The following is a 12,667-nucleotide window of genomic DNA, read 5'->3' on the forward strand; positions in this document are numbered from 1 at the left end:
GAAGGAGGCTAAGCGACCTTCCACTAGGACTTCCTATGCTTACAAGTGGAAGAGATTCTGCATCTGGTGCAAGGCCAAGAACTAGGACCCTACGACGTGTAAGGAGGATGTCGTCCTTCCTTATCTTCTACATTTGGCGCAGTCTGGCCTTAATTTCCATTCCATTAAGGTACATCTCGCTGCGTTGACTGCCTACAGGAAATGCCCTTCACAGACTTCCTTCTTCCAGATCCCTGTGATCAAAGATTTTTTGGAAAGCTTGAAAGTATTCCCTCCTGTCCGGCTTCCTTTGCCTTCATGGGAATTGAATGTGGTGATGTCCAGATTGATGAATGAGCCTTTTGAACCTATTCATAAGGCTTTGTTGCAGCACCTGTCCTGGAAGGCGGCATTCCTCGTGGCCATTACATCGGCCCGCAGGGTGAGTGAAATTCAGACGTTGTGTTGCCAAGAACCTTATACTGTATTTCATGCTGCTAAGGTTGTTATGCGTACTCACCCTAAATTTCTTCCCAAGGTTATTTCTGATTTTCATGTCAACCAGACCATAACTTTGCCTAAGTTTTTTCAGAATCCTTCATCTCCAGCGGAAAGGTCTTTACATTCCCCGGATGTTAGGAGGGTGTTGAAATTATCTGGATAAAACCAAAGATATTCGTAGGTCAGACCAATTGTTTATCAATTATGTATCAGTCCGGACCGGTCTTGCTACCTCAAACCTGTCCATCTCTAGGTGGATTGTGTCCTGTATACAATTATGTTACCAAAAGGCTGATAAGACCTTAGGAGGTAAACCTAAGGCTCATTCCACCAGGGGCAAAGCTGCCACGAAGGCTTTGCTGCGTAATGTTCCAATTGCAGAAATCTGGAAGGCGGCCACTTGGAAGTCGGTCCATACCTTTGCTAAGCATTACTGTCTGGATACTGATGCCAGGACAGACGCTCAGGTTGGGCAGGCTTCGCTGCAAAATCTGTTTGCACAGTAGTGGGGTTATGTCTTTTTTCTCCTACGCCGCTTTGGTGTGGGGATGGGCTTGCCATTCTATTCACTAGATTATGACTATACACAGAGATCCCCTACTACAGAAAGAGTAGTTTGTCCTGTAACTCCAGTTCTGTAGTAGGGGTATCTCTGTTATAGTCATAAGCGCCCGCCCTCTTCCCCGGTGGAGAAAAATATTCATGTAAGGAATGCTACAGGTCTGGTGGTTACGCCTTCAAAAAGAACTGAAGGTAAAAGGGACCTGCTCTGCATTCTGGGATACTGAGAGTTCTGGAAAGTTTTCTTAAAGGCACAGTATCCTATTTGAGCCACATAATGGCAGCCTATGGGGCTTGTCTGTCTATACCTTCCTCTCTATCATTCCAGAGGCTTTTGCTGGTAGAGGAAAGTTTTCTCTGTGGAGGAAACTGGGCAGGCTGTGCTGTTTGTGTGTTTTTGGTGGAATTTCTAGTTGAAGTACTGGACAGTGTAGTCTGTTGATATAGGCTGCATTATCTGTCTTTGCAGCTCTGCAATTTTTTGACAATTTAAGAGAATATTTTTGATTGCTCCGGGGTCCACGCACATGGGCGGGACTATTCACTAGATTATGACTATAACAGAGATACCCCTACTACAGAACTGGAGTTACAGGACAGAAACTACTCCTTTTCTTCCATGTCCAGTCTGTTGGTCAGGGCTGCTAACGCCTTAGCGATACTCGGTCGCTATGATCGCCAAATGTGGTGCGATCTTTCCCCATATCTAGACTAATTGCCCGAAGATGCGAAAAAAAAGGCTAAGAAGATTCTTTAGAAGGGAGAAGTAACGTCGGCTGAAGTGATTGACTGTGCAATGGACATTGCAAAAACTGCGTTCTGCTCCCTTGCAGGCTTTCTGTCCATCCGCGTCAAGGCTGGCTGCTGGCTACATGGTTCCGTTTGGAGGTCCAGAACAAGATCTTGGATCTTCCCTTTGATGGGAAAGCACTCTTTGGGAAGCATATTGATGATGCGCTCCAGGACATCAAAGACAGAGACGGCAAAATTCTTAGGAACTCTGCAGTACCGCAAGGTACCCTTAGTTGGAGGGAGAGGTAATGCCACATGTAGAGTAGGGTACCAACAGCAACGGTATACCTCTTACGATTCAAATTCACAATCTTACCGGTGAGTTATAAGCAGCGGCACACTGAATCCTCTTCTTTATCCAGATTGTCTAATTGAGGAAGACAAGGACGCCAAGGAAGGGACTCCTCGAAGCGTCCAAAGCGGCTTGCTGGCTCTTACTACTGTCCCTTCTCCTCCTGTAACATCAGTGGGAGGCAGAATATCAAATTATCTCTCAAACTGGCAATGAATAACATCGGGCTTTTTGGTGCTGAAGATCATTCAATGCGACCATACTCTAAAGTTTGTCCAAGTACCACCTTCCAAGCTCCCTTGCACCACTGTGTCAAAACATCTCCGTCTTCTACAATTGGAAGTCCATCAAATGCTCCTCAAAGGAGCGATAGAACCGGTCCCTCTTTCAGCTGGGTTAGGGTTTCTACTCCCTGTTTTTCCTGGTCCAGAAGACTTTGGGAAAGTGGGGACCTATTCTAGATCTCGGGGAGCTCAACACCCATCTCATTAAGCATCCATTATCGGATGGTTTCTCTGCAGGACATCTTTCGTCTTCTCAACTCGGGGGATTACATGGCCACATTGGATCTAGAGGACGCTTATTTTCATGTACCCATACATCCAGCCCACAGGAGGTTTCTTTGCTTCACAGTAGCCAAGGGCCACTTTCAGTTCAAGGTCCTACCTTTTGGACTCCGATCTGCTCCGCGAATCTTAACAAAGATGTTGGCTCCGGTAGCAGCTTTTCTTTGAAAACCACAGCATTGGGTCTTCCCTTACCTGGACGACTAGTTGCTGAAAGCTCCTACCTAGCACGCAGCAAAAGAATCCGTCAAAGCGTGCACACGCCTGTTCGACTATCTCGTACTAACTCAACACAGAAAAGTCCACTCTGTCCATCCAGACCAGCCAGATTTCTGGGAGCCAGTCTGGACACGTCCATCAACAAAGATTTTCCAACCCTAGAGAGACCAGAAAAGCTGATGGCCATGGCCCGTCTGCTGTTAAAAAGACAGTCACTTTCAGTTTGCCTCTAGAAGTCCCTCCTAGGGTCCATTTCCTCCTGCATCCCTCTGATCCCTCACTGCAGGTTGCGGATGCGTCCTCTTCAGGAGTTGGACTGCAGTGGCGCCAAGTCGACGGATCCTTCGACAAGGTCTCCCTTACAGTGGCCATGAGGGACGCCGCATCCTAGTGGACGAGCTAGGAAAACATTTCTCAGGGTCTTTCCTTCAGGATCGCCCTTGCTCCTCAGATAATAACTACAGACGCCTCGCTGGAGGGCTGGGGAGCAGTTTTGCAAGACCTTCATGTAAGCGGCCGTTGCCTACCCCAGCATCGTCTTCTACGTATCAATCTGCTGGAGCTCCTAGCGATTTGCCTGGCCTTGCAGCCTTTTCTTCCACAAATACAGCAGTCTGCAGTTCTATTACGTACAGACAATAAGACGGCCATGCATTATATAAACAAGGAAGGCGGCACCAGATCTCGACTTTTGTCACAAGAAGCCCAGACAATTTGGGAATGGGCAATCCAGCGGGGGGTTTCACTCGGGGCGGAGCACCTTCAAGGCATTCTCAACAAGGCAGCAGACACGCTAAGCAGACTGAAATCGGTCCGCCACAAATGGGAACTGGATCACTCCACTCTACAGAAGGCCTTTCGCAGATGGGGCAGGCCTTCCATAGATCTCTTTGCAACGCCAGAGAACAAGACATGCTTAGTTTACGCAAGCAATCTTCACAGTCTGGGATTGTTGGGGCATGCGCTTTCGATTGCCTGGTCCGGCGTATTTGTTTGCGCTTTTCCCCCCCATTCTCTGATCTCCAGGCTTCTCAGGAAGATCAAAGCGGAACCCTGCAAGATGATTCTGATAGCTCCTGCGTGGCCCAACAGTTTTGGTTCACAGAACTACTCCTTCTCTCCCTTGACCTGCCACTTCCGTTGCAGCAGATTCCTTCGCTGCTGATGTCCTATTACCAAGTCTGGCATCCGGATCCGCAATCTCTGCAGCTCTCTGCATGGCTCCTGAGCAGCGAGAATTTCTTGGTGTGACCCTTTAAACCGAATGTAGAGTTTCTATCTCAGGCATGAGCCTCAAGTACCAACAAGACATACAAGTTGAAATGGAAGCGTTTTTATATTTGGTGCCAACAAAAGGGTGTCCATCCTTTTAAGTCTAAACCGCATGGTTTTTCTATATATTCTTTCATTGGCAAAATCTGGACTGGCTCACTCTTCCATTAAGGTGCATCTTGCATCCATCTCTCGCTTCAGACGCACAACTTCTGGTCCTTCCCTCTGGTCGGCAAGGACAATTAAACAGTTTCTCAAGGGCCTTTTCAGAGTTTTCCCCTCCAGTCAAGCCTCCTCCTCATCATCCTCCTCCTCCTCTTTGGCATCTTAACTTGGTTCTCGCCCACTCATTAAGCCTCCCTTCGAACCTATTAACCGGGCGGAGTTGAAATTCCTCTCCTGGAAGGTAGCTCTTCTGCTAGCCTTGACTTCAGCTAGACGAGTTGGTGAATTGCAGGTTCTCACCATTCAGGAACCTTTTTTCCAGTTCAAGAAGGGTACAATGATACTGCGTACAACCAAAGTTCATACTGAAAGTGCCTTTATACTTTTATTTGAATGAGCCGGATATATTTAAAAAACAATTCCCTCAACCGGCTGCTCTGGCAGAAAAGGCACTTCACTCACTGGACATTCAGAGGTGCTTAACATTCTGTCTCCAACGTACTAAGGACTTCAGGAAGTATTCTCAACTATTTGTTTCCTTTAGTGACCCTCATTAGGGTTTTCCCCTTTCCAAGCAGGGGACTGCTTGTTGGATTACCAGCGTTATCCAGTATTGTCACAGAGCAGCGGGTAAGCCCCTGGAAGGTAGAGTCCATCCTCACTCCACGAGGGTTGTTTCTTCTTCGACAGCCCTCTTTGCCGGAGTTCCTATCCGGGAGATCTGCAGGGCGGCGACCGGGAGCAGTACTCGTACATTTACACGGCATTACTGCCTGGGCTTGGCAACGCAGAGTGAACCAGCAGTCTGACGGGCAGTCCTGAGGAACCTCCTTCAGTACTGGTGAGCTTTCCCTTTCATCCCTCCTTCCATGTTAGTTTCTTCAGCTGTTGCACATTTTTGAACCTCATGTGTTTTATATTTTCTAAAGTTTCTAAGTAGGTTACTGACCATTGAAATTGGCATTCTGGTGAATATGCTATTGCTTTGTTCTTGGTTTTATGATGGTCATGGTTCACAAATGTGCTGATAACTGCTAGCTACTCTTATACAAGCATGGGAATCTATGAAAGTTCCAATACTGGGGTAAGAAAACAAGTTAATTACCTGTAACTTTGTTTCTCCAGTATTGGAAACTTTCATAGATTTCCATGCGACCCCCTCCTCCCCTGGGAAAACTCAGCGTCTAGCATCTTTAGTGGTGTGGTTGCACAACGGCTACGAAAATCTGAGGTTCTGAGTTTCTCTCAGGAGAGTTCTAAGGGGTGAGACAAATCTGATTGATTGGTTCATTTTTTTTTTGGTCTTTTCTACAAATAGAGGTGGATAGGTTGTAAAACAAGAATGGGCCTAGGTTCTGTTTTGGTAATGGCTTCTATTGCTATTTTATGTATACCGGGGACTCCTATTCCGATGACGGGGAATGATACAAGCATGGGAATCTATAAAAGTTTCCAATACTGGAGCGCCAAAGTTTACAGGTAAGTAACGTGTTTTTATTTGCACTGCGTAGGAGTCAGGCCATACACCGAGCCTCATCTCCCTCGGCATGCATCCTGGCTTGATGGGCCCTAAAATCAAATCATTGTAGCATTCGCAAGGATCCAGCGACTTCTTGGGATCCCACAAGCTACTGCCTCTAGGGTACTCAAAGATGCCTCCAATTCGTAAAATCCATGTGTAGGTCTGCCATACCCCTGCCACAGTATTAATACAGTGCCCCCGTAGAACCACTTTCAGTGCCTCCCACTCTGTCTTGACGTTGTATTGCCCCGGTTTTCTGCAATGTAGCAAGTTGGCATCTCCTGTGTCTTGTCTTGAAATGCACTGTCCTTCAATGCAGCCGGCTGCAGCTTTGGTGGAGACAGGTGGGCGAGGAGTACCCCAATCTAGATGCAATAGCAAAGGATTTTGTCAGAGATGGTCCCACCTCCGTACTCTCCAGCTGTTGGCTGTTTATGAATAACTGCGACTGATAATCTGGTCCAGCCTGACATGCAAGTCATGGGGCGGGGAATAGTAGGAATATTCTCTTGTCAGAGTGTAGTGTATGACCGGAATCTAGGAGAGAACAGTGTGCCCTCCACTGCGTCAGTTTTGCAGCGTGAATCTTTCTGGATTCACTATGCGGTGCATTATTACGCTATCTAGTGATCCGGTCCGGAATTGTAGTCTGAGCTTTTTTTTTTCCTTTCCGTGGCCCAAGTGGGTGTCGACATACCACCATTTGGTGTCCTTCGTGACGTCTACGTGCTTCCTCCGGAAGCTCCCACCTTTGGTCGCCATCTTTAGATTCTTTTTTTCCGCCGTTGGGTCGGGATCGTTCCCGAAGAGTTCTAGAGTTTTGGAAGAGAAATCAAGGAAAATCGAAGAAAATAAAGTGTTCAGCTACACCGGACTACAGGTCAGGTAACCAGAGCGACTAGGGAGAAGTTTTACAACCAAAACCTCAATGTTCGGAGAATGTGCTCGCAGGGGTCTCCCTGAGTTCAGGGATGGACAAAACACTGTTCAAGTTTTGCACTAATTGCCACCACAAGTACGCCCAGAAGGATCAACATCCAGTCTGCAACCTCTGCCTGCCGCTCAACTACAGCAGCGAAGACTGCAACGCCTGCTCGGCGTTTACACCCAAGAACCTCAGAGTAAGCGAGAGGCAGAGAAGGGCGAATCACAACATGCAAGGCCAGGGGCCACCTCCTTCGCTCCGAGATTTGGGTCCCTCCAGTGGAGAGGAGGACATCGCCGGAGGACTGCATGGTAGTCTAGGTCCATAAGAAGACGTCGAAGGAGGTAAGGGAGTCATCAACCCCTAAACACTCACGTGACACTCGACAGGGTGAAGCTAAATCCCCGAGCGACACTCGTAGAAGTGAAGCGAAGTCCTCGAAGGGAGCTCTGCCGCTGAAACATTTGAGATAAGCAACAGCTACTAAGGACAGTCAACGAAGCGGATCCTTGGAAAAGGACTTCACATTGGCAAAAGCCCTCAAAAAACAAGGTTTGTAGAAGGTTGCCCTCTAAAGGGACACCTCGGCTCTGAGAAAAGAAGGGCCGACGTCGACTGCCCCGAAGAGAAGCGCTCCAATCCTTGACGCCGAACATGCCTCCGAGATGGAGAGGAACAATAGGAGGCTCGAGGCCAAAATGGCGAGCATCCTACAGCGGAAAAAGAACTTCGAGAAGATGAGCCAATATACCATCCCGCCGAAACCTGCGGTCTAAGTCGAAAGACGACGAGGACACAGAACTGCCGGAAACGCCCGAACCAGTCGAGGAACTCTGAGACGAAGACTACTATTTCGAGGGAGAAGGCGACTAAGATCTTCAATCCTAACGGGACTCGACGTCCTCGGATCACAAGACCTGTAATTGCAAGATCTTGACGCCGGAAGAAGGGGTAGACACTTACCATTCAAGGCCCTCGCCGCCAGACGACCTAGGGATTCACAACATGGTCGTAAAAAAGGCTGCACAGACTTATGGAGTGAAAATGGAGGAGGAGCAGCCCAAGGCATGTTTCCTCCTGGAAACTACTGCCTCAACAAACTAGGAGCCAATTCCTGCCCATGCTCCCTAGTGTGCTGGATCAAGGAAGAGATTGTAGAAAAAACAATGGTTTCTGGTGGCCTCAAAAGGTCCTGGTAGAGTAGGGTATGACTATGTTGATAGAATGAATCCTGGGAGAGGGTTTTTTGTAGGGTAACATACAAATAAAATACTTTATCATGTTTTTTTTAGTACATGTATATTTTTCAGGTGCTCACACGAGTGACAAAGTGCTTATAGTGACTTAGTGAAAAATTAGGGTAAAACTATATACAAAGTGACACAAACAAGGGTATTCCCTGCAAAAATATATACAGTAGGGTAGGGGAGTTTCCTTGATTGGGTCGACGGCGTTTCGATCTACACAATTTTAGATCATCAGGACGTGGTGAGCTTTCTTCGATGGATGATTGAATTTAATTCCATCAAGTCTACGGATTTGAAATTCACAGGCTTTAATAAATAATTCCAACGGCTGGGTATGTTATTGTCATAGCTAGACCAATTTACTCAAGGTTTATCTTTCAGTTTTGTCTGGGTTTATCGTGTTCATCACTGTCCATAGTATTCCGGTACTTGTTTGAGATAGTTAAGGTAATTTTACAGTTTGTGCAGGGTAGATCAATCAATAGTAGTGCATGGTCCCGGCGGGAGTGGATCACCGCGGTTCAAGTATCCCTGCCTCGCCGCAATATATTTGTATATAGTTTTACCCTAATTTTTCACTCCGTCACTATAAGCACTTTGTCACTCGTGTGAGCACCTGAAAAATATACATGCACTAAAAAAACATAATAAAGTATTTTATTTGTATGTTACCCTACGAAAAACCCTCTCCCAGGATTGATTCTAGTAACATAGTCATACCCTACTCTACCAGGACCTTTTGAGGCCACCAGAAACCATTGTTTTTCTTACAATTACTTCAACCCCAGGTTTTACTAATGGGGTACCCTTGTTCTCCATAACTACAACTGGATCAAGGAAGAGAGGCCTTTAAGGAGCCAGCCATACGCAAAGCTGTGACCCCTAGAACTGAGAAGTACTAACATTCTTCAAAGGACCCTGCATACATCACAGGGTCAGTGGGAGCCGACTCCATAATTGCAGCAACGGCTAGGAAGAGGGCCAATGTACCCACTAATGCTGGACCACCTCCAGACAAGGAGAGTAGGAGGATGGATCTCACAGGGAGAAAGGTGGAGAGAAATGCGGCAATACATTGGCGCATCGCAAACTCCAATGCCATGATCAACAGGCATGCATACCATCACTGGGATGAAGTGGGGTAGCTCCTAAAGCATCTACCGGACTAGTACCAACAAAGAGCATCTCACCTGGTAGAAATAACATGGTGAACACATGCCTAAAATCGGCATTGGATGCTGCAGAACCATCAAGCAGGCTGATGATGATAGATAGGAGTGACTGAGAGAAGACATGTATGGCTCAGAATTTCGGGTTTCAAGCCAGAGGTGCAAAGCAACATCCTAAATACACTTTTAATGGATAGCAACTGCTCGGCACGCCAGTTGATGACAAGTTGGCGCAGCTCAAGAAGGACAATGAAACAGCAAGGTCCATGGGAGTATTGCAGTTCAGGGGAATGAGAAAAGGCACACCCACGAGAAGGCTGGGTGGTAGAGGAGGCAACGTGCCTACCAAATCGCACCAAACGTTCCAGCAAGGCTACCAAGGGAACAACCAAGGCCAGCAGCAGCAGGGACCGCAACAGAACTGGCAGTACCTGACCCGAGTCCTTTGGAGGGCGTGGAAATGGACGAGGACAAACACGAATAGGAGACCAACAGCCCTCAACCAAGTGACTCCACCATGAAACGGGCCCCCACCCTAGCAACACCTCGGGGTGGGCAGAAAGACCTAAAGAAAAACTGCAGCCGAAAGTTCAACGACAAACTGTACCTCGAACACTCAACACTGGTAGGGGGAAGAATAAGCGACTTCTTCTAGGAATGGAGGAAGGTCACATCTGAAAAATGGATACTAAACATCATACAAATACAACAAGGGGACATCATGGCTTCCATAGATTTAAAGGACGCATACTTACACATCTCCATCAACCACAAAACAAGCCCCTGTTAAGGTTTGTGATCAACCAAAACCACTGCCTGTTCATAGTACTGGCATTCGGACTAAAATCCGCACCAAGGGTGTTTACAAAATGCCTAGCAGCTGTCACAGCACACCTACGAAGGCATGGAATACACGTATACCCCTATCTCGACGACTCGCTCGTAAAGGCAAGTTCGTACAGCCAATGCAAACTACACATCCAGCAGGTCATACTAGCACTGACCAGGCTGGGGTTCTCGATCCATTGGGAGAAATAGTCAACAGAACCAGAACAAATCAAGATTTTTATAGGGGAAGAGATCGACACCATACAGGCCAAAGTGTTCCCCAGCAGGAAGAGAGCATTGCCGATACTTAAGGAAACCTGTCATACCCGCAAGGGGCAAGTTCTGACAGTGAGGACGGGAAGCAAGCTGATGGGAATGATGGCGTCATGCAGTTGCCTAGTCCAAAATATTCGACTACACAGGAGGCCATTCCAGGAATGGCTACAGCAGCAATGGTCACAGGCAACTGGGAGTTGGGAAGATTTAGTGGTGGTCACACATGCAGTGCAACAGGAAATAGCGTGGTGGAACAAGGAAAGCATATCACAAGGGAAACCATACACACAACCAACTCCAACAGTGACCATCACGACGGAGGCCTCCCAGCTGGGGTGCGGTGTGCATATGAACAACCTCTAGGTGAGGGGGCTATGGTCACAACAGGATGCACTCAAGCACATCAAATACCAGGTAGTAAAAACAGTGTTCCTAGCCTTAAAAGCATTTCAGAAGGAGCTGTACGGAAACAGGGCTTTGATCCCAACAGACCTGCCCACAGCCATGTTCTACATCAACAAGCTAGAAGGAACACAGTCAGTACCGCTATTGAGGCTAGCACAGGAGATATGGACATGGGCCATTCCCCTGAGGCTAGACCTACTAGCAATACATTTCCCAGGAAAGAACAACGTGGAAGCAGACTGACTCAGCAGGCAGGCGTTCGCATCCCACGAATGGGAGATCAACCAGCAGGAATTAAAGAAAGTATTCCAGAAGTGGGGTACACCGCAAGTAGACCTATTTGCAAAACACCAAAATGCAAACACTTTGCATCCAGACAACCAGACCATCGGTCACAAGGGAATGCGCTATGGATAAGTTGGTCAAACATTTGCATACGCTTTCCCCCGATACCACTGAAATACAGGGTACTCAGCAAATGCAGGATCAGCAACATGTCACTGATACTAATAGCACCTCACTGGGCCAGACTCGCAAATAGTGGAGATGGCGCAGGCACCAGCACACAGATTCCCAAAACAAAGGGACCTGTTAACAATGCAGTACGTAAGGGTGCTACACCCAGAGCCAGAGAGCCTCAGCCTGCTGGCATGGCACTGAAAACCTAGTTTGCACTCCTCAAACTACCGGCGAGCAGGATGGCAGTGCTCAGGGAGGCAACAAGCCCTACCACAAGGAAATGCTACGTAGCAAAGTGGAAAAGATTCTCAGAAAGGTGCATTAGCGAGAATCTGCAAAGGAAGATCACAAGGGAATCAACATTACTAAAATACTTAAACAACTACTGCAAAGTAAACCCAGCTACACCTCACTAAGGGTACACTTAGTGGCGATTGTGGCTTACGCAAGAGGAGAAATAGGGAATACTTTCTTCACCTCCCAAGTAGTAAAAAGATTTCTAGAAGGATCAAAGAGGATTGCACCTCCTAACAGAATGAAATGCCAGCACCAGCATGGAACCTTAATGTACTGCTGACCTAATTGATGAAGGCACCATTCGAGCCGATGCACAAAGCGACACTGCACATGCTCACGCTAAAGACGGCCTTCTTCGAGGCTATCACATCACTGCGAAGAGTAAGTGAATTACAGGTGCGAACACTTCAAGAGCCCTACCTGCAGATACACAGTGATAGGTTTGTAATGAGAACAGACCCACACTTCATGCCAAAGGTAGTGTCTCGGTTCCGCATCAACCAAACAATCCAAATACCTAGTTTTTTTCCAAAAACCAACCACAGGCACAAAGAGCGCTGTAAACACTAAACGCCAGGAGGGCTGTGATGCACTATATAGAAAGGACAAAGGAGTGCAGAAAGACAAAGCAACTCTGTTTCCTTCGCAAGCAGTTTATTTGGAACGACCAGTTACCAAAAATACCATTGCACGATGGATTGCCAAACCATGAACTATGCCACAAACCAGCTGGGCAGCTGTTACAAGGAGCAGCTCATGCTCACTCATCAAGGAAGAAAGGAGCAACCATTGCGTTTCTGGCCAACACACCGATTCAAGACATTTGCCAAGCTGCAACATGGTCTTCAGTGCACATGTTCACTAAGCACTACTTTGTGGATATCAAAATGAACAAAAAAGCACAAGTGGGACAGGTCTTACAGCACATATTCAGTGACCAGTGCTAATCTTCCACCCAGCCACCACAATAAGGACAAACCGCTACAAAGTCTATGCACAGCATAGTAAATCCAGAAAGATTCACGCTACAAAATGTATATTTTCTTACCTGTCCGTGTTGTTTTGCAGCTTGAAAACTTTCTGGATTCACTGGCGAACCCACCCTCCGCTGCCAGAAAGAGGAGACCGGAGGAAAGAGATTAAAGATGAACAACACTTTTTAAAAATAAGAGTAAAAACAAGAAAGAGACCA

At 47.1% G+C, this 12,667-nt stretch overlaps 1 protein-coding gene across 1 annotated transcript in view; it reads left to right on the forward strand.

Annotated features, from left to right (window-relative positions):
* Nucleotides 1-12,667, forward strand: part of CCT3 (chaperonin containing TCP1 subunit 3) — a 201,329-nt gene that overhangs the window by 112,204 nt on the left and 76,458 nt on the right. The window lies entirely within an intron of this gene.

This window comes from Lissotriton vulgaris, chromosome 12 (genome assembly GCF_964263255.1).
Source record: "Lissotriton vulgaris chromosome 12, aLisVul1.2, whole genome shotgun sequence".
NCBI classification, from domain to species: Eukaryota; Metazoa; Chordata; class Amphibia; order Caudata; family Salamandridae; genus Lissotriton; species Lissotriton vulgaris.